Below are 22379 nucleotides of genomic sequence, written 5' to 3'. Positions count from 1 at the left end.
AAAATGGCTATTTATTGAGAACTGTATCCTGTGCAATCATAACGAATGGCAATCAAAGCTGTTGGTTATGATAAATTAATAGGCCTGGAAAGTGAATTGAACCAGCTAACATATCCATCATTTAAATTTGTAATGTCCCCCATCTTTTAGAGCCTCAATGGAGTTCTTAGATTTTCATTCTTCAAAGGCTAAGTTTAGAAATAAGGAGAAATAAATTAAATTAAAATCAATAAATAAATAAATCTAAAGGTGATTTTATATTTAATTAATTTAATTTTCTAGAAGCACAACTAATTATTGTATTCAAAAGGGGGAAGCTTCTAGAGAGTGAATTTTCTAAAAGGACAACTAGTTATTGTATTTGGAAAGGGAGAAGCTTCTAAAGAGTGCAATTAAATAATATTTTATTTCCTTCTAGAAGGGTGGAGAAAAAGAATAAATAGAGGTGAGATATTCATTGTTAGACATTTGATTATTGTCAATTGCATTTGATATGAACTTGGCAGAAGAAACTAAGGGTTTTTTATTTCAGTTAGCCATTGGAGAGCATCAATTTCGTATTACAACCATTTGAGGTGGTGAAATATCCACTGAATTTGGCATTCAAGAGAGCTTCATTCTTGAGTTCTATTTGTGCTTAAATTGGAGAATACATTTATTGTTGGCTGCTATAGTATCGTGAACAATGTCGTGAATAGTGCTATGAACAGTACCTACGCTACAGTACTTAACTCGATTGTGATTGCAATTTCATCTCCTTCATTGGGCGATTTGTATATCAAGTTCTACAATCAATTTGCATCATTTAAATTGGTCATTTGGCATTGTAAAGGTGGCTGTCATAAGTAGCTATAGATGCACATTTTATATCAGATTTATAATGTCATTTCTACTTAGTTTTTTTGGGAGTTGCAAAGCCAAGAGCCTTGGACTATTATGTTAAACATTGAATTAGAAAATATCTCACTAAAGGAGTGATAAGTTGCAGGTCTATATATTTGATGTAGTGTGCATATTTGTATCTTCCATGATTGACATAATAGTATGCATGTCAAGTGTTTGACAAAATATCAATTGGTTGTAAGTGCACATTTTTCATTAAGAATTCATCTATATGCATTTGAAAAGCCAAAAGAGAATTGCATATTTATTTAGTTCTTTTATTAGATATTGTAGTAATCAATTACATTCTTTTAGATTCCCTTTGATATCATTTCGAGCAAGAATAATAAAGTCTGAAACTCAGAAACAGCAAGCATAGAGATCGTATTGGAAGTGTTTGACAATTTTCCTTGACCTACAAATCAACAAGTTGAGGTTCGAATTGACAAGGGATATTACAATGGTATCAAAGCTTGCTTGCGAAGAGTTTGACAAAATGTCAAACAATTAAATTTGAGAAGGATTTGATGTTTCACAAAGTTATAACTGGGTGGGGTTATTGTGGTGGTATCAGAACTTGCTTGCAAAGTGTTTGACAAAATGTTAAACAATTGAATTTGAGAAGGATTTGGTGTTTCACAAAGTTATAACCATTTGGGATTATTACAGTGCTATCAGAGTGGTTTCCTGCCATCCTGTGAGGTAGGAAAATATTAATTATTGTCAGATTTGTTGTTGCATTTGGAGTGACCAGCACTCTACCATTTTCTAGCCATGAATAGACATACGGGGAATGGTCGTTCTAGAAGTCAGTGGAGTAATAAGGAATATAGCGCGAAGATGAATGCTTTGCAGGGAAGTATGGAGAAACTTATGCTTCATCAACAAAGTTTGGCAAAGATCTCGTCGGATCCAGAGATAGTCGAGAGGGCAGTGAGGTATATGATTTCTGCCTTTAGAAGGCCGAGATCAAAGTTGTAGGGAAGGAAGCTTGAGTTTTTCCCAACATGTATCCATGATGCAGTTGTACCTGTATTCAGTACGACACTAGCTAGTCCTATCCACAATGTTGATGATGGACTTATTTCACAAGGACGTGGATGTGTTAGTACCCTTGGTGGATAACAGCATTGAGTGTCAGCAAGTTGAGGCTCCCAGAGTAGTCGCTACAGTTAGTTCAAAGACAGTTGATGACATAATTATCACTAACTGTTCACATTCTCGTGAGGAAGGAGTAGTTATTGAAGACTTATATGTCATTTATCGTAGAGTTGCTCCACTGCACGAGGCAGTTGATTCCTCAGGTGGGATTGAGGCACGTATAGAGTCACCCAGTTGTGATGTTGGTGATGTGGGTGTTTCAGTGCAGTCAATAGATGTGGCTTCATGCTCTAGTATTATTTATTCACAGCCTAGCATAGAGTCATGTGTGCAGAGTCAGGTGACAGCAATTGAGGCTCTGTCAGGAGATGTCGATGGTAGTATGGACACATATGATGATCCATTTGATGATGTTATGAGATGTACTAGGTATGACAACCCTTGTCAGATATTGGGTGACGACTCTGAGGAGGTTTTGGATGAGTCCCAAGATTGATGCTTACAGGATCTTACTGTTGAGGTGGAAGCTGAGACAGTCTCAGGAAGGAGATTGATATGGCAAGGGCTTTCATTTCTTCAGATGAGAAGTCAGTTGAGGTACATGGTAGTTAGTGAGACAGAGAGCTTGCATAGTAGTCAGATGCAGAATTGTGCGAGGAAGATAGCACACATGTAAGCGATCTTGTGGTGGGGAGTTTTGATTCAATTTCCTATCTCAGTGAAGTTAGTGAGACAGAGAGCTTGCATAGTAGTCATGGATTACAGAGGCATCATCTAACTTGTCAACTAAAAGTGAGCGATAGTGACATTACTTCAACTCTTGAGCATTATGATGTTATCCGTCAAATGCTAGCTACATCTGGCTAGGGTACTCCTATGTTTGATGAGCATGGTGATAGTACTCTTTCTCTAGCAGAGGTGCATGTGTTTTAAGAGCCTGTCAGGATCTTGAAGCATAGTTACTCTAAGTTAGTTGCTGGCAGGGATTACCTTCTGGAGTGCGGTAGCACCCACTATGAGACATTGTTAGGGAAAGAGTAGGAGATAGTTGAGATCACCCAGGAGCTTGAGGTGACTGTGGACTATCTTCAATATACACAGTTGGCTCTTCAGGAGTCACAGTCACATTAGGATAAGGTTACTATGGAGTTAGAACGGGTATTGTTGACACCAATCCCAAACCCTGTTCAGTTACATATTGTGGTTGGTGGTGAGTTTGCTTCTACGGTTGAGGATGACGGGCGTGATGATGTAGTGAACACATTCGTCCAGGACATGAGTGTAGTATCTACAAAGGAGGCGAGAGCATAAGTGGAGACAAGCTCTCATTGTGATTTGCTTCCTTCTACTCGAAGTAAAACTATTTCTTCTTTTCATACAGCCGGTAGAATTGGATAGTTGAAATTGTCACATTTTTAGAGGGATCAACAGTGCATTGCAAGGGAGCAGATTGATGCTTCCACATATAATTTCTACTGTACTGAGTCATTCATGGAGTATTTGCTTGAGAGCTCGGATTTGCAAGCGGCTTCATACAATACACCTAAGGGTACTCTCATTCGAGGCTCTCGTGTTATAAGACGATTGGTGAGGGAGATTGTAGAGACCTTGGCTACAATGCTTCCCAATAGGGATTTTGTGGTTGGGTTTGTTGAGAGGGTTACCTAGGATCTTGCCCGACCAATAGTTCGAAGTTAGAGATTGGAGCCATCTTCTAATTCCCAATTTGATGATGATGAGCACTTGACAGATATTGGGAGTTTTTATCAGCATTACACTATGAGGAGTGCTCATCACTTTTCTTTTGACCCACAGGTAGAGGACTTGTTTTTCAACGTTATGGATGGTAACAAAATGTTTGGTATTCATTATACCCATGGAAGGCATACTTCTCTGCCAAGGGATGGACATTCTGAGATACAAGGTATTGGGAAACAGTTACCTGTGCTAGTGAATGAGACAAATCAAAATCACAAATGGAAGACCCAACTAATATCGAATCCAAGATTTGAGCAGAGCATGATATCACTTTTGCAAAGAGCAAAATGTGATGATACAATTGCGACTTCAAATTTGTTGGACATTTCTTATGAAACACTACATGAGTTGGGCACAATTGAAGTGGAATGTGATGAGAATTCATGTCAAGTTCAATCAAATGATGCAGTTGTTGGCATAAGTTCCTCGGATCATGTATTTGATGGTGATGTAGCAATAGTGAGAGTAGGAGCATGCGAGGATACTGTCATATCAGCAGCCACTTTTGTATCAGTTGAACCATCCAATGAGGAGTTTAGCAGTATCCATGTAGTTGTTGATGTGTGCTCTGATGATAGTACACTTGTTAATGCTGATGAGGTGAGTGATATAGTGCCAGAGTCATGTTATACTATTGATCAACGAAGTGTTGATGTTCACTACATGGACAATCCTATGTTCGACATGGATGCAACATTGTCTTATGACAATCTGTTGTTTGAGGTTGATGTCGATCACTCACTTAAGTAGAGTTGGGCTCAATTTTCACCATCTTTAAAGATTCAGTTTTGTGTTGCGACAGGTGGTAATGTTCCTGTGTCGACGAATTTTGATGTGGCTACACCTATTGTTGATACAGTTGGCACGAGTGCATATGGTTCTCCTGTAGCTATGTCTCTTCAACGGATTGTTGATCAGGATTCCAGTCCAGTATATATTATATGGGTGGGGACCAGGATGAAGATATTTCTTGTGGGGTTTTCTTCTGGTGATATTCTAACTCCTACATCATTACCACAGGTTTTGAATGTTATACTGCAAGTTACGTTGTTGGTCCTGATGATGTTAGTGGTATGCAATTGGTTCAACGTTAACAGGGGTGTCACATACTACTTCATTCGGGATCCAGGTGAAGGTTGGAGTTCATTATGTTGCTGGATCGCTTGAGGACAAACAATTTAACGAACGGCAGACTGTGATGTCCCCCATATTTTAGACCTTCAATGGAGTTCTTAGCTTTTCATTCTTTGAAGGCTAAGTTTAGAAATAAGAAGAAATAAATTAAATTAAAGTCAATAAATAAATGAATCTAAAGGTGATTATATTTAATTAATTTAATTTTTTGGAAGCACAACTAATTATTGTATTGGAAAGGGGGAAGCTTCTAGAGAGTGCATTTTCTATAAGAACAACTAATTATTGTATTGGAAAAGGGGAAGCTTCTAGAGAATGCAATTAAAAAATATTTTATTTCCTTCTAGAAGGGTGAAGGAAAAGAATAAATAGAGGTGAGATATTCATTGTTAGACATCCGATTATTGTCAATTGCATTTGATATGAACTTGGGAGAAGAAACTAAGGGTTTCTTATTTTAGTTAGCCATTGGAGAGCGTCAATTCTTCAGCGTTGCAACCATTTGAGGTGGTGAAATATCCACTGAATTTGGCATTCAGGAAGAGCTTCATTCTAGAGTTTTATTTGTGCTTAAATTGGAGAATACATTTATTGTTGGCTGCTACAGTGTTGTGAACAGTGACGTGAACAGTGTCGTGAATAGTGCCATGAAAAGTACTCGTGCTACAGTACTTGGTTTGATTATGATTGCAATTTCATATCCTTCATTGGACAATTTGTTTATCAGGTTCTAAAATCAATTTGCATCATTTAAATTGGTCATTTGGCATTGTAAAGGTGGCTGTCATAAGTAGCTATAGATGCACATTTTATATCAAATTTATAATGTGAATTCCACTTAGTTTTTTTTGGGGTTCCAAAGCCAAGAGCTTTGGAATATTATGTTAAGCATTGAATTGGAAGATATCTCACTAAAGGAGTGATAAGTTGCAGGTCTATATATTTGATGTAATGTGCATGTTTATATCTTCCATGATCGACATAATAGTATGCATGCCAAGTGTTTGACAAAATACCAGTTGGTTGTAAGTGCACATTTTTCATTTAGAATTCATCTTTATGCATTTAAAAAGCGAAAAGAGAATTGCATATGCATTTAGTTCTTTTCTTAGATATAGTAGTAATCAATTACATACTTTTAGCTTCCATTTGATATCATTTCAAGCAAGCATAATCAGTCTGAAACTCAGAAATGGCAAGCATAGAGATCGCATTGGAAGTGTTTGACAATTTTCCTTGATCTAAAAATCAACAAGTTGAGGTTCGAATTGACAAAGGATATTACAATAGTATCTGAGCTTGCTTGCAAAATGTTTGACAAAATGTCAAACAATTGAATTTGAGAAGGATTTGGTGTTTCACAAAGTTATAACCAATTGGGGTTATTACAGAGGTATCAGAGCTTGCTTGCAAAATGTTTGACAAAATGTCAAACAATTGAATTTGAGAAGGATTTGGTGTTTCACAAAGTTATAACTGGTTGGGTTTATTACAAAATTCTACAGTTTGGGCGATCTCCATAGGAGACTCAATTCTCAGCCAATTCAACCAATTACTCAAAAGCTTAAAGAAAGCGGATCGGTTGAGGTAGTTGGCTTTCCAATGGTAGTGCATGTGTCGAGCTTGTGGGGGAATGTATCGAGAGATACGACCCGAAAACAACATAGATTTTGTTCCCTAATCAATCCATCCTCATCTCGATCAACAAGGCACTAATGCAGTCCACGTTCAACATTCCCGTGAGAGAGGAGTATTATGATGTTGATTTCGATTCTTCCGCGTCTATGTTCAATGAGAAGAAGACCTTCAGACAGGAAGACATGCAAAGGACATGATTCCAAATTGCAAGTTCGAAGAAAAGAAAAATGCCTAAGACCCTGTTCGGCACAAATTTGAAAAAAGAGAGTGGATATTCTTGCTCTACTTCTCAAACTAAAAGGAAAAGAGGAGATCTTGGAGTTCATCGAGCACCATTTCTTCCTACTACAAGCTATATGTGTTGAGGATATGCATATTAACCGGGCGCAAATTATCTGCGATGAGCTCACCTCGTGGTTGAATTCAGCCAAAGGATTTTAGCAATTTTACATGTCCTCCTATCTAATTTATGCATTGGCTATTCACCACATGTGGCCCGGCCTCACTAGCATCCAGAATTATGACGAGTGCACTAAAGTGTATGAGTTATATCCACATCTACAGCTGCAAAGAAATTTCAAGGAGTGTGTGGCCGTAAACGATGCCATCACAATGAGGCTATGTCGAGAATTGCAAGGATGCCCTGAAACGAGATTCTCAGCAGAGGCAAATCTTGGCTATTAGCCAAATCAGATGCTCATATCCATTTTCTGAGCTTCTCTTACTTGTGGATAGGTGCTTACAATGGTTTTCCCAAGAGACTTCCATGGTATCCAAGAGACAATGTAATTCTAGTCGAATTATGTTGACAAATTCTTGAAGTGAACACCTTGTGTTCTAATGTAAAGAAAACAGTCGGGATTCCTTTCCCCACAGTGGTTGGACCCTATTCCTATGCTTCCAAATCCGATGCTCAGAATCTGGTGAAGAGTTTTGAGAACATGATCAAGTTGGTAGATTATGAGGTACTTAGGCCTCAATATGATCCAGTCGACTTTGTAAGGGATCACTTGAAGTTGGGATATGCCTACAGGCATGTTCCAACTATTAAAGACTTTTGGTCCGAGTGTCTCGACAAATACCAGACCAGAGAGAAATTTTGGTCACGACTAACAATTAATGAGATTAAATTATATAACGACTTTATTGATGTTTCCGACCTTGCAGATGATGGAGCCTACATGCATCCTACATCCTACCAAAAGATCAAAGGCACCCCAATTTTATCTACCCCACCTACAAGTCCTGTCCTAGACACTATGGAGGTCCTTATGCATGGAATAACCAAAAGAACAAATAAGTGGGTGGAGTGGACCCGGGCTAGGAATAAGAGCACCGAAAGAACTGGTTCCATGGATGATGTATCTCCTAGAGCCACCCAGTAGACTATAGCAACGACCACCACAGCTACTACTTCAGCATCTACAGGCCCATCACAATCTATTAGTCAAGGTCGAGACCAGCCTCTGGAGAAGAATATGCCAATCACTCCTACCTACGGAGGTGGCTCTCTTCCAAACGTCGAGAAAGTTGGGGAGAAGGAGGGAGATAAAGACAAGGAGAAAGACCAAGAGAAATCAGTGGCAAAGCCTGCTTCCCCTCTCCAAATCATCAATTCGGATGGTGACGCCAACCCCATGGATGGCCAAGAGCAAGACATGTCTCAACAAAGGGATACCTTAGCCCTCTCAATGACTAAGGTCACTGCCTTCCCTGTTGCTTCCCAGAGCAAGCAAACTCCCCTGATACTATAGAAGCTATTTGTTCCTACTAACCTACAATCAGCTATCAATGTGCTCTCTATAGAGTCATGGCTCGAAGAGACCACTGATAGGAAGAAGAGGAGATATGAAGATGCGGCTCCATCACACAAGCCACCTCTTCTCAGCCATCGAAGAAGACTAAGAAGCAGAAGACAATTGCTGCATTGGCCACTGTTTCAGCTACTGGCCACATGCTAGTAGAGATTGTCGAGCCACAAAAGGAAGTTAAATTCCATGAGCTTTCCAAAGATGGCTTCCTGATCAGAATAGTGGATTTTGGCATCCCAGTTTACAACTCCATGGTGAACATGTGGAAGTCCACCAACGAGAAGATTGAAGATAAGTTAGAAGAACTTAGAGCAGAAAAGGAGGTCCTATAGGCCTCAAACAAGGAATTGATGGAGTACATTAGGTCTCCACTCGAGAGTACTTCATCAAGCCAATTCCGAATGCAGAGGAGAACAAAAATCTACTCCTAAAGCTGGCAACAAGAAAGGAAATTCGGGCAGGTCAGCCGAGCATGGGTAGACCAGATGAAGAATCAAGGTCCCCCATTAATTGAAAATTTGGCAGGTCTAGTGTTAGATGCTCACAAGCTAAGGGAGGCAATTTCAAATCATCAAACCACCATACAAAAAGCAGCAAATGGATTAACAAAGGAGTTGGCCCTGCAACAAGAGGTTATTGACATGAAGACTAATGTTGCCATTAAGCATGGGATCCTCAAGACGGGCAAGGAGTCATTATTTCACTAGAAACAATCCTTGAAATTTATTATAGAAAGCTCCATGATGTCTGCAAACGAGTTCAAGGATGTCAATGACCTGGTGCAGAAGGTCATCGAGAAATCATTGACAAATTATTTCAATATCTAAAGATACTACATACGGAGTCTTCTGTGTCTGCTAATGGTAAGCTTGTGGATATTAAGAGGATGAAGTCAAAGTTCTTCGCATTTGTTGATGAAGTTGTTGACCGAGTCAACTTCCAAATGTCCAAGATTCAAGAACTCTCTACAGCAGAAGGTCCAGTCAAGGGTTCCAAAATTGATGAATTGACTAAGATGCACAACTACTAAATGATTCGAGCTGACAACATCATCATTCCAAATGTCGACAAACTGGACAAAGTAACTAATGCGATGAAAGCTTACAGAGCCAAAGCAACTACTTCTAAAAAGGCATGATGTTATGATGTTCTTCCAGACATTTGCCACTCTCTCTCTTTGCTCTTTTTGTAGCCATTCATGGCATTTTGTCAGTCTCTATAACAGATAATGATTCAATATTGTCCTATTTTTAGCTTATTCTATTCAAAGATGCTCTACACATGCAATCATCTAGCGTAACCGGTCATTTTGAGAAGGCCTATATATGTAACTTTTCAGAAGTCAATAAGATTGGCAAAATTACTTCTGGGCAAACCCTTGTAGCTGGGACTACTATGTGGGACTCTCAGTCCAATTTTAATTCTGTTGTTCATTTAGTTTTGGTATAGTATGTGGAATGAATGTGTTGTTGTTGAAAATTGGATGAATGCAAATGAACTTGGCTTTATTTCCTTCACACAATAGATTGTATGCTTTATTTTCTTCAGCATAAGCATCCTTTTGTTCTTTCTGTTGTACGTCGTAGTTTATGTGTCTAGTGCAGTTCGTTGAAGGAGGCCAAAAATTGGTCGATGGAGTGGCTTAGATATAGACAATCCTAGTATTGTCAAAATATCAGTTAACTTCATAATCCGGGAGTTACCCATTTGTCCTCTTTTCTTTCTCTCCTACTATAGTAGTCGGTTGTGCATGTTTCCATTTCTTGCATTTAGGTCAAAATAGATTGCATGTTGTGAGTTAGTCCCCCTTTCACTTGCCTAGGTGGTTTAAAGTGTTGACCTACCTAGTTTTTGCCTCTTCTGCTCTCTCGTTAAGAGCATACCCCATAAACAGTGAAAAAAAAAATGCATTGCAAATCTTGCATATAAAAGGGAGTTGTACCTTTCAATTCAGGGGCCTATGATAGATAATTACACTGACCCATTATGTTGTTAACTTCTTTGTCCTCCACAAGCCATTGGGCAATTTAAGAGTCAAGGTATCAACCAAAAAGATAAGGAGGACAAACCGTTAACAAACTATTACAAAGTAATTGGAAAATATTTTCTTGTTATTAACAGTGATCAAGAGATCAATTTTTAGAAGAGACTGAACGATGTTTCCTTAAGAAACAATCATAAAGAATAGAAGCATTCTATTCTAGAAACAAAAAACTAAATTGTACAATAGATTACCATTAGATACTAAATAGAGATAATAGAAACTATCTATTATCGTAACACCTTCCCTTAATGGTTAATATAATGGGAGGATAAGAAAGATAAGGGAAGACCATGTAAATTATATTCAAACAAAATACTAAACATTTTCCAAGTCATCCCGAAATTGTAGGAGGTACCACCATGTAAGTTATAATTGGTGAATCTTTAATATTTTCTTTCACATTATTTATGGGTATATATATAACTGTTATTTATTTATTTATTCAATTTATAGATATAAGAATAAATTTGTATACACACACACACACACATATATATAATTGAATGCTATTTTATTAAAAATCATAAATTGATATTAATTAATGGATTATAAATTGATTTACATTTAGTGATAGCTTATTAATGGAAATTAAGAAGTATCACATAAAGGAAGGATTATAACTTCATATATTTGTATCAGAGGTGAGTGAACTCCCACTTGGCAAATATGATGAAGTAAATGGCAATCTATTGATGTCAGTATCAGAGATAGGTATAGCTACCTATTTGGCTGGCACAATAGAGATGGATGTGTTGGTATTAGAGATAGGTATTATACCTATTTGACCAACATTTTAAGGAGAGATATATGTGTTGGTATCAGAGATAGGTATTATACCTATTTGGCCAAATTATTAAGGAGAGATATATGTGTTGGTATCAAAAATAGGTATGATATCTATTTGGCCAAGCACCAAGATATGTTCATATGTACGGGTGCTCCCTCTCATCAACATACTCAAGGAAATATAATGGTAGAACATTCTAATGGTGTTAACATCTGCATATGAGGAGCTTAAAGGGTGCACTTTAGAAAAGTTGGTTGAATAACTAAGGGTTAGGTAACCCAATCTAGAGACGTCTTTAAGGTTGGGTTAGGATAGAGGGTAGAATAATAAAATATATTTTATTATTGTATAAATTATAACATTGGTTTTGTAAGTATTTTTGTCCTAGCTAGTAGGGGCATTACATGTCATTTTTTGGATCCGCTAGCTCAAAAATTGAGGCACCCAGAAAAACGGACGACAACCCAATTGAGCTCTCAAAAAACCCACCAAGAATCTACAACAAAAATTGATTCAGTACAGAAAACTAGGGTTTTGAACAAAAACGACCCCAGCTGCAAAAAAGCTTCAAAAAATGGTAGAGATTTGTAGAAAAAAACAGACGGATCAAAAGAGAAATAGGTTGCAGAACCAAACTAGAAGTCGGCAGATTCAGATATCTCAAAACGAAAACCCTAATCGGGTTATAAAGAGAGTTGGAAGCAAATATGCATGTAAATAATTTCGAAAATAAAAGGCAAATAATTTCAACCAAGAAATTATAATTATTTTTGAAAAAAATTAGACTATTGGCTCTAATACCATATTACGAAGTAACTGGAAAATATTTGCTTGTTATTAACAGTGGTCAAGAGATCAATTTATACAAGAGATTGACCAATGTTTCCTTAAGAACCAATCATAAAGAATAGAAACATTCTATTCTAGAAACAGAAAACTAAATATTAGAAACAGTATAATATTTATAGAAGATTACAATAGAAAACCACTAGATACTAAACAGAGATAATAGAAACTATCTATTATTGTAATGCCAACAATGTTCAAGGCCTCGAGGACCTTTCAATTGATTTGCACATGAAGATTGATGTCTGCTAGATGGATTATTGCCAATTGGCCCTTCAGAAAATTGTTGACTTCAATCTTGTTGTGATCCTTGCTGGGGTTGAAGATGATGATTAATCTTAAGTATACAGAGCATCACTTCCATAGGCTTCCTATCCCACCTCCATCTTATTCATCCAAGGAAAGTGTCTCCATTTGGTATCGTTTCTAGCCTACCCTTGCCAGCACAAACATTTGGAAAAAGAAGAGTGTTGAAGACCATAAAGATTAAGTGTGGAAAATATTTTGATCCTGCTGGTCAATCCGGTCTAAGGTTTGAAATGAGAGGTAAACACAAGGATGGCACAGAGTCTTTGACAGCAGCCATTCCAAAGTTCACCATCAAGGGTGAAAAAGGCAAGGGACAGTGCTTGAGGTGAAGTCTACTGAACTTCATAAATTCACGATGATAAGCTTCTTGCTCCATTGAGAAAGCATTCTCCAAAGATACCTCCCCTAGAAGTCTTAGTTGCAATCACCCTTCCAAGTTCTATGCTAGCTCTAGATGAGTCACCAGATTCATCCTTGCATGTTCCTATGAACTCTCTTACTCAAAAGAGGAAGAAGGAAGAACTTCCACCTGAAGACCATGATTCCAATGTGGTTGCAAAGGCCAAGGTTCCCAAGACCAAGAAGGCCAAGGCGGTATCAAGGATCATGGTGAGTGTTGACAACACCAAAGTATGCAAAAGTAGTTGAGCCTCTTGTTGAAAAGCAAGCAGTGCTAATACAAACCAGTGATTAGAAGTTCTCTGCCATTGAACTTAGTAAACAATCTCACTTGGCTTGTTAGCGAAATGCAGATGATGCTCTCAGTACACTCACACAAAAGAATGATAAGCTTTGGGAAAGGAAGAACAAGCTTAAGGAGGAGAATGCCAGACTGTACGACATTATTGAGAAGATGAAGACCTCTTCTCTAACAGCTGAATCTTTGTAACATGCAGTGCAAATTACAAAGAAAGCCAGAGCCATGGACAACTAGTGTGATCGTATGGTGTCCCAAGGGGTAAGATGTGGTCAGGGATAGCTTCAGGATACTTAGACATGGAAGAGAAATTTGAAGAAGGTTGAAGAAACATTTTGGTTTGTTTCATCAACAATTTAAATCTCTTGATGTAGACCTAAATGTGTCAAAGACTATAAGGGAAGTTGACATAGATGTTTTTGCGTGATTATGGCATTTTCTCTTCAATAGACAATAGGGAGTAGATTTTGCAAAGCCTAGTGGTTGAAGGTGAAGCCGTGGTCCAATGTTAACAAGACCAAGAGCACATGACTAGCAATGGTTTTCAGCAGCTGAATATGAAATTATCTCTTAACATGGAGAACTTGTAAACGAGAGAGTTTTCTTTACAAAGTTTGAGGAATTTATTCACCTACAGCTTGGAGCAGGAGACTTTGATTTTGGAGGGATTGATACTCTCACAAGACTAGTGGTGTGAGCCTTGAAGTTTGTCATTGTTTTCTGAAGTTGCATTGATCAATTTATGTTTGTTTCAGTTTATAATCTATCTTTGTATTGCATTTGAGCGTTTGGTTTTCTTTCTTGAAGACTTTGACCTTCTGGAAACAAGATTGTTATAGTTTGATAGTGAATGCAAATACTTGGAAATAAACACTTTGTGCTTTAATTTCTGGTATATTTGTTCAACTTGGATAGTTGACAAAAGACATTTTTTTTATATAGGTAAACAGCTGAAGCCTTGGTTAATTATTATTATATATTAAAATTAATTACCATTATGTGTTAAGTTCGAGTAGACTCGAACCCAGGACCTCTTAAATAAGAGGCTCACAAATTCTTACTCACTTATATAGAAAGAATAAACCTAAATCTATTTTAGGCAATAAGATCTTTTAAAATAGCAATGGAAATTTCCTATAGTGATATCTAAAGATTAATAATGTTAATATTACCTAAATCTATAATTTGAGAATTTAAATAATCACAAAGTCGCATACTTAATATTCCTATTAAATGGAGTTTCTAAAAGATGTAATTTAATTCTTAAATGTAATTTAATTTTAAAAACCTAAAGCCAAAATTTATAATGTTATTATTTTATAAACATGAGTCTTGTTAAAGACTATCTAGTATTAGATATTTTACTATGAATGTTTTCACCATATGCTCATTTATTAGCTAAATCATCTGCTTCTTTGTTGTCTTCCCTACATATGTTTTATAATAACTTTTCAAACTCATCAACTATAGCTAAGGCATATTCAAGGTTAGAGTTTAGAATCCAATTTGGGGTTTCCCTTTTCCTTAACACATTTAAAATGATTTGTGAATTTGCTCCAATAACTAGGTTTTTAATACCCAAATCTTGACATAATAATATCCCTTCAATCAATGCTTCTAATTCTAGAAAGTTATTATATATTACTCCCAAAGGCTTGGCCCTTTTAGATAGGCAAACTCCTTTGTACAACCTAAGCCTGTTGAACCAAAGGATTCGCCTAGATGCCCCATTGAAATTTAGCTTAGTCCACCCAAAAAGGGGGGTCCCATTTACAGTTGATTTTGTCTAATTTATTAGCTTTGGAATAAATCAAAGGAGGATTAATGAGATTAAACCAATTTTTTCGCATCTCTGCATCCCATTATAGAAAAAAGACCTTCCTCTTTATAGGAAATTCTAAGGTTATTATTATCAACCTCCATTACACAAGCTTCAAGTTTGTTAAAGAAAGAAGTTATATCCATCTTTTGATTACAAAATATTCTTCTATTCCTTTCTTTTCAAACCTCCCACAAAATAATACATGGAGAAATTTTCCATAAAATACTATAAATCTTGGGGCCTAAGCTTGCTGAACCAAGGATTCACCTAGACGCCCCATCAAGATTTAACTTAGTACACCCAAAAGGGGGGGTCCCATTTACTGTTGATTCTGTCTAATTTATTAGCTTTGGAATAAATCAAAGGAGGATTAATGAGATTAAACCAATTTTTTCGCATTTTTGCATACCATTATGAAAAAAGACCTTCCTCTTTATAGGAAATTCTAAGGTTATTATTAGCAACCTCAATTACACAAGCTTCAAGTTTGTTGAAGAAAGAAGCTATATCCATCTTTTGATTACAAAATATTCTTCTATTCCTTTCTTTCCAAATCTCAAAAAAAATAATACATGGAAAAATTTTCCATAAAATACTAAAAATATTCTTCTATACCTTGTTTAGGCCAACTTCTTAAAGAATCTAACAGAAATTTGGAGGGAGTAGATTCATAAGGAGGTATTTTCCACAACAAGCCAAATTTTGATATTGCTATCGGGATTTAACTGTGTAGTTTTTTAGTCAAACTCATTGACCCATGTATCATGAGTAGTGATTCACACATGAATCCATCTCTCATGAGAATAAATGGAACACTTAGCACTCATTGGATCTAGGTGATGCTCATAGAGGTGAAGCACCGGGACTTCCCAGGAGGTCACTCATCCCAATACTACTCCATCTCGAATGCGCTTAACTATGTAGTTTCCTCCATGGTTAAACCCATTCTGCTTGCAACCCCATTTGTAAAGCCTTCACCAAATATTGTGCCTCATGAACCATTCATTAGAAAGCCTCTTCAGCCCATCAATTGATAAGTAGGAGGTATTTTCCACAGCAAGTCAAATTGTGATATTGCTTTCAGGATTAAACTGTGTAATTTTTGAGTCAAACTCAGTGATCCATGTATCATGAGTAGTGATTCACACATGAATCCATCTCTTATGAGAATAAATGGAACACTTAGCACTCATTGGATCTAGGTGATGCTCACAGAGGTGAAGCACCAGGCTTCTCGGGAGGTCACCCATCCCAGTACTACTCCTTTTTGAGCACGCTTAACTACAAAGTTTTATCAATGGTTAAACCCACTCTGCTTGCAACCCCGTTTGCAAAACCTTCACCAAGTGTTGTGCCTCATGAACCATTCATTAGAAAGCCCCTTAAGGTCATCAATTGATAAGTAGGAGGTATTTACCACAGCAAGTCAATTGTGATATTGCTATCAGGATTTAAGTGTGTAGTTTTTGTCAATTTAATTTCTTACATAACCAATACCAACAGGTTTTGGTTAAAGGACAAGCATAAGTTAAATGTCCTGATGTTTCTGGGTCCTTTTCTCAAAGAGGACACCTAGATGGTCCTTCATACCTGATTTTAGTAAATCTATCTATTAGAATTATATTTTGCATAACCACCCACAAGAATATGCTTCTTTTGGTAAACATATTGAATCCCAACATAAATTAAGAGGAATATCAATTTTATCCCATTGCTGCAAATTTATGATCTTCTCATATCCTAATTTAACTCTATAATTTCCATCCTTTGAGGCTTCCCCATATAAGTTTATCTTTCCTATCATTATGGTTTGTTTGTCTATTACCTAGGAATTGTTTAAAAATGTTTTTTGCTTGTTATAAAAGAGATGTTTCACTTAAAGATTTCCATTGCCATCATTTATAATGGTTATCATTAATTTTGATTTTATACTCACTCACATACTTACCCCATTGACTAGTTAGACTATTTTTAATGTTTATTGATAAATTTTCACTGTATGGTTCTGACAAACCATCCCATGAGTCTTACCTAAATAAGTAATCCTACCCTAAACCTATATCCTAAGTCAAATTTTTTGATATTAAAGATTGACAATTCAAAATAAAGTCCCAAATTCTAGAACCCTTAGGTGGATTAATAATTCTAAACAGAGATAATGAAATATTACTATTTAGATATTTACTATGTTCCACGGAGTTTCCGGGACGGGGACGTTTTAGGGGACGGGGACGTGTTTCCGGTACGGGTACGGGTCGAAGCCAAAATTTAGGGGACGGGACATCAGGGGACGGCGATTAAAAACATAGGGGATTTTTTTTAATATAGAGACAAAATTCAAATATGTATATCATAACATTGATAAACCATTCACCATAGACATTTTAGAAGATAAATACATGGAATATTATCAAATGGCAAATACTAAGTGCTTCCATTATAACAATATCACATACATATATAGCAAAAATTAAAATGCCTGAAGGCTTCAAGTATCATGCTGAAATCAGAATGAAATAAAGAGAAGTCCAACTAAAACAGTTAGTAAATAGTAAATACCGAACGCAGTCTTGCCTCACTAAACACAATCTTTGCTCATTGCTGCTACTGCTCTTATGTTTTCTTCCTTCCTCTTAGCAAGTATGTTAAATCGAAAAATGAGTAGAAGAGTTAGTGTTTTAATGGACCAAATATGGGTTGCATATTGTTATTATGTCTTTAAGATGACTAGGGGCCACACGAACAACAAAAATTAGGAAAAAATATTTTTTTGGGGATGGTTTGCCTTTACCAGATTGACTGGAAAAAAGGGGACGGCCAGCAGTTTCGGGGACGGATAGGGGACGGCAAAACTGTCCCCGATACTGCTGGCCGTCCCCAAGTTTCCTGCCCAAAAAAATTGGCCGTTTCGGGGACGTTTCTGAATTTTTCAAAAAAGGGACGTCGTAGGGTACGGCCAAAATCCGTACCCGCGTCCCCGTTTCGTACCCGGTACGGGTACTAGGGTACAGAGGCAGGGGACGCGTCCCCGTGGAGCATAGGATATTTATGATATAATATGTTGGCACGTTTACTATTATGATCTTTGAACATTCTTTAGATGAGTTTTGCCCATAGAGCCTCATTTTGCCAGCTTAAGTTTTTAATTCCTAGAACACCAAACTCTTTAGGTTTACATATATTTTCCCATTTAATCAAAATATATTCACTTTGCTCATTAAAAAGGATTTGATTGTAAGAGACTTCAGTTCTTAATATCAATCAACCACTTAAGAGTTGTTCTTATGTCAACTACTAAGCCACCGGTATTACCGAGGCAATGGGTACCTTCAGTTAATTTGCATGTAGCAGTTGTTACCATCAAATCATATCTGAAAAAAGAGGAGTTGATTCAGAGAACTGCCCATTTGTTAGATTCAGTTAAGCATATGTTGTAGCCACCTACAGTGAAGGGAGCCTCCCCTATTGCTGAGGAGAGATTTATCTTACAACATTGTTGCTAAAATTACCATTTTGTAAGTGTAGTCTTAGTGACTTACAGAAATTTTAGCCAACAAAATTGCATCCAAAGCTTCAGTTCAACTTTATCCTCTACTTAATCAAGCATGCTCAATTTTCTAAGGTCTGATTTTTTTATTTGTTTCTGCCCATATTTCTCCTTTTAACACACTTCAATTCTGGTTTTTCTTTTGGTATTTGACCCAGATCACTTTCTCTTTTACAAATTTTAATTCTGATTTTGAGAAAAATCAGAGATTTATCCTTATAAATTCTCTCAAAACCGCCCCTCAATCAATAAAATTGCTGCCTTATATCTTTTGAATAAAATCCAATTTTACTTACATTTTATATATTTTCACCAACTCCAATCATTTTTTCCACCATTACAAGGACGGAGGTTTTGGATTATTGGGATTAATAATCCCAACCTTGTGAAAATTCCTCCCTTGAGGCCTTATGGAGGAGATTTTTGAGTGTTGGGATGGAAAATCCCATGTTTAGGAAAATTTTGCCAAATATTGTTTTGAATGAGATCAAATTCCATCTTGTTTTCTTGATCATTTTATGAACTTCAACTGATTTTTAATTGAGTGCTTATTATGTCATGGGATTGGGAATCCCGTGTTTGAAGAAATTCCACCCAATATTGGAGCTCAATTTCAGTCTAATTTCACTTTGTTTTAGTTGAAATTAAACATCATTCTTCATTCTTTTGATAAACTTGGAGTTGATAGCTTTCATCAAAATATCATTTATAGCTGGGCAGAACTTTTGGATTCTTGGGATTTTGCAAGGTAGAAATCCCATCATCTAGAGATTTCTGACCCTCACCTTGCATGCTCATTTTGCATACATAAGTTCAAATTCACGTTTGAAATGGCTTTCAAAGTTTACTTGTCATGAATCTCAATCTTATTTTCAATTCTAGTTGGGTGGAAATTCATCACCATAAGAATACAATCCATTCATTTTCACTCATCATTTTTCTCCAAGGATTTGGGCTGTTTCATCTTCTCTCCTTCAATTTTGTCCTCCACCAATTTGGCATTCAACTTTCACCCAAGGCTGTCATCACTCTAGGGCAAAAAAATTTAAAAGTTGAGCTTGGGCATCCAATGTTTGGAGAAATTCTACCAAAGCGTGCTTATGGCAGAGATTTTGACCAGTTGGGATAAGGGCTGGAATCCCGAGATCTTGAGATTTCCGACCTTGTTTTGCATGTTGAAATTCATAAATTTCTTCAGCTTGGCAAAATGACTTATATAATATATAGCATTTAAGTATAATACTTTAAGTTATATTTTACATAGATTATGTTAGGATGTTTAAGAGTGATTTATGTTTATAAGAGTTATAATAAAGATATAGATTTTGGGACTTTCTATGAAAATCCAGAAAGCCCAATTTCACATAGTAATATACCTCCACCAATGTTATCTCCCAAAACCTTTCCTAACCTTCTAAGATAAAATTGAAAATAGGAGGATTTTCAAAAGATTCTAACTCATTTCATCACAAATCCCTTTGTTCGACTTCACATCCTTGATTAGCTTGTCCCAGCTCTCACTTATATCCCTAATTGATTTGACTATCCAACAAGCCAAAGTTGCTCAAACTCATCTCTTATACTTGGGAGATGTAAGAATTGCAACCAAGACCACCCAAGAACACCTAAAACCACCTAGGACCACTACTACTACCAAGCAAAAAGGTGTGTTCCCCATATGCAACAAGGCGATGGTGTAAAAACCACAATAGGTAGATGCATCCCCATCATCATATCTTATGATTAGAAAATTGAATCAATCAGAGAGACTACGTATATTGCATCACTCCAAAGTACAACAATCTTCCATATCTCCTCCACCCTCTTCCCCTACTCTATCTTCGCCTCAGCCCACCAAATTCAATCATTCATCATGACCATAAGTTGTGGTGCATCTTGCAACTCAAGAATTCTCTCCAAGAGAAGACGATGCATATCAAGTCTCAACTAGTTTTAGGAATTCCTTCATGAATCTCCTAAGAGCACATGTGAAGTGTGGTGGTTGTAGTAAAACATTTGCATATCTCTTGTATTTCTGACCACTCTTCTAATCCAATCGATCTTCCCCATTATCTTGAGTGCATTGTTCATGTCATGCACTCCATAAGCTTCAATATGTATTTAGGCTGCCACAATAAGCTTCTCTATAGTTCTGCACATATGTGTTGCATCTGTCACTACTTGGACCACAACTTGTGGCCCTACCTCCTAACTAGCCTCCCTAAGAACATCAAAACTGAAAATCAGCATCTTTGTAATGCCCTAAACAATGAACTGCACTAGTAAAGTATGGGCCCTCTACACATGTAACCATGATGTTGATAAGTGGAGAATGTCTATTGTCCATCCACCCATCCATAATTGTATTGCATCCGAAATCTACTTGACATGCCTTCATTTGCTCCAGAACATTGATCTTGGCATAGTTGTTATCCAAGATTGTGGTCCTCAATTTGTGTTCACCTGGTGGCACATATGATGGTCCTTCCCTTGCCACAATTAACATCATCTCCTTATAATCAGGTGGTCGAGCTTCATGAAATGGGATGCCATTGACAAAGAACTTGCCAAAGGTATCGTATATCTAATCCTTGAGCTGCGCAATAAAAAATCAGCTATGTGATTATTTCGCATCTTACATTTCCTCTTGCCCTCTCATGATTCTGCCACAACACTGAAAGTAGATAAGGATCCTGAGGCTAACAGTGACATCATTCTTGCTCTTTGATGCAGCGTATGAGTAGAAACATGTGGCTGCCCCTGCATATGCTGAAAAGTCTAAACTTGATTCTTAGCAGCCAAACTAGTAAGTATTATAACTATAGTGTCTTCAAGCACACCCGAAAGCTTGTTGAACTCAATTTTGTAGTTGATATTCTCAAGTTCCTTCAAATAGTTACATGGATCCACACCATTTCTTTTCCAAAAGAGGAAGTGTACATTAACTCTAGTAATGCCCCAAAACCATTATGTATTAAATATGTTGCATCTCTATTTCATTGTGCCACCACTTATTGACATTGGGGGTGTTATTCTTTTTGCAAACTACTTAAGAGGTGATGACGATACGCTCTGATACCACTGACGAAGGGCCACACCACCCTTACCAACTCACAACCAAGAATGCAACAATATGGAGACAACGAGATGACAAAACAATTTTATTACACTTGAAAATCCAATAGTAATTACAATAACATTTTTGCAAGATCTCTCAAGATCTAATCCAAACCCAAGCTAGTCCAGATCCACACTCTGTTAGAAACCTCCAAGATCTCAACTTGTGCTCGCAAGCCACCAACCAACCTCTTTGTTTCTAAACCACAGTCACTAGCTCTTCTCACAAACTTAATCCAAGATCCAAGTGTAAACTGCCTCACATTCGGCGCTCTGTCTACACACTCACAACTCCACCATAATCCTGTTGTAAACTGCCTCACATTCGGCACTCTATCCACAGACTCAGGAAAACTCACTCTTCACTTTCTCCTCTTTCTCTTTCACACCTTGAAGCCTTCCAAGCTTTCCAAGCTTCACCTTCTCGAGCTTCTACTCCTCAAGCTTCTCCTTGAGCTTCCACTTCTCAAGCTACTCCTTGAGCTTGATTAAAAATGCTCATATGCCTTGCTTAAATAGGCACTTACCACCCCATGCATGACTTATCCACAACCTTCTACAACTTCCACAACTTTCTACAATATTCATAACTTTCTAGAATTCTACCCACACACCTCGATAAATGGAATGACAACCATTTATTTTTTATTTTTTTTTCTATTATGCCACCTATGCACCTCAAAAATAGAAATCCTCTTTTCCTTTCTTTTCTCCTTTTTTCCCTTTTTTTATTTTTTTATTATTTCTCCTCTAATTTTCGTCACTTTCTCTCTCAAGATTTTTTTTTTTTTTTCAATTTTCTTTTTTTTTTCAAAATTTTTTTTTTTTTTTCCCAATATTTTTCCCATACAAGATGCTCCTGCATCAAGAGGACACTTGGGATCAT

The 22379-nt window shown here is 36.9% G+C and overlaps 1 protein-coding gene across 1 annotated transcript in view; it reads right to left on the bottom strand.

Annotated features, from left to right (window-relative positions):
* LOC149541130 (SNARE-interacting protein KEULE-like) overlaps window positions 1-22379 on the bottom strand; it is a 292714-nt gene that overhangs the window by 154483 nt on the left and 115852 nt on the right. The gene's annotated exons all lie outside the window — the stretch shown is intronic.

The sequence above is a fragment of the Cupressus sempervirens genome, chromosome 9 (genome assembly GCF_028749045.1).
Source record: "Cupressus sempervirens isolate cs-2001-9-10 chromosome 9, ASM2874904v1, whole genome shotgun sequence".
NCBI classification, from domain to species: Eukaryota; Viridiplantae; Streptophyta; class Pinopsida; order Cupressales; family Cupressaceae; genus Cupressus; species Cupressus sempervirens.
The sequence above is the reverse complement of the archived record's forward strand: the minus strand, read 5'-3'. Positions and strand labels throughout refer to the sequence as shown.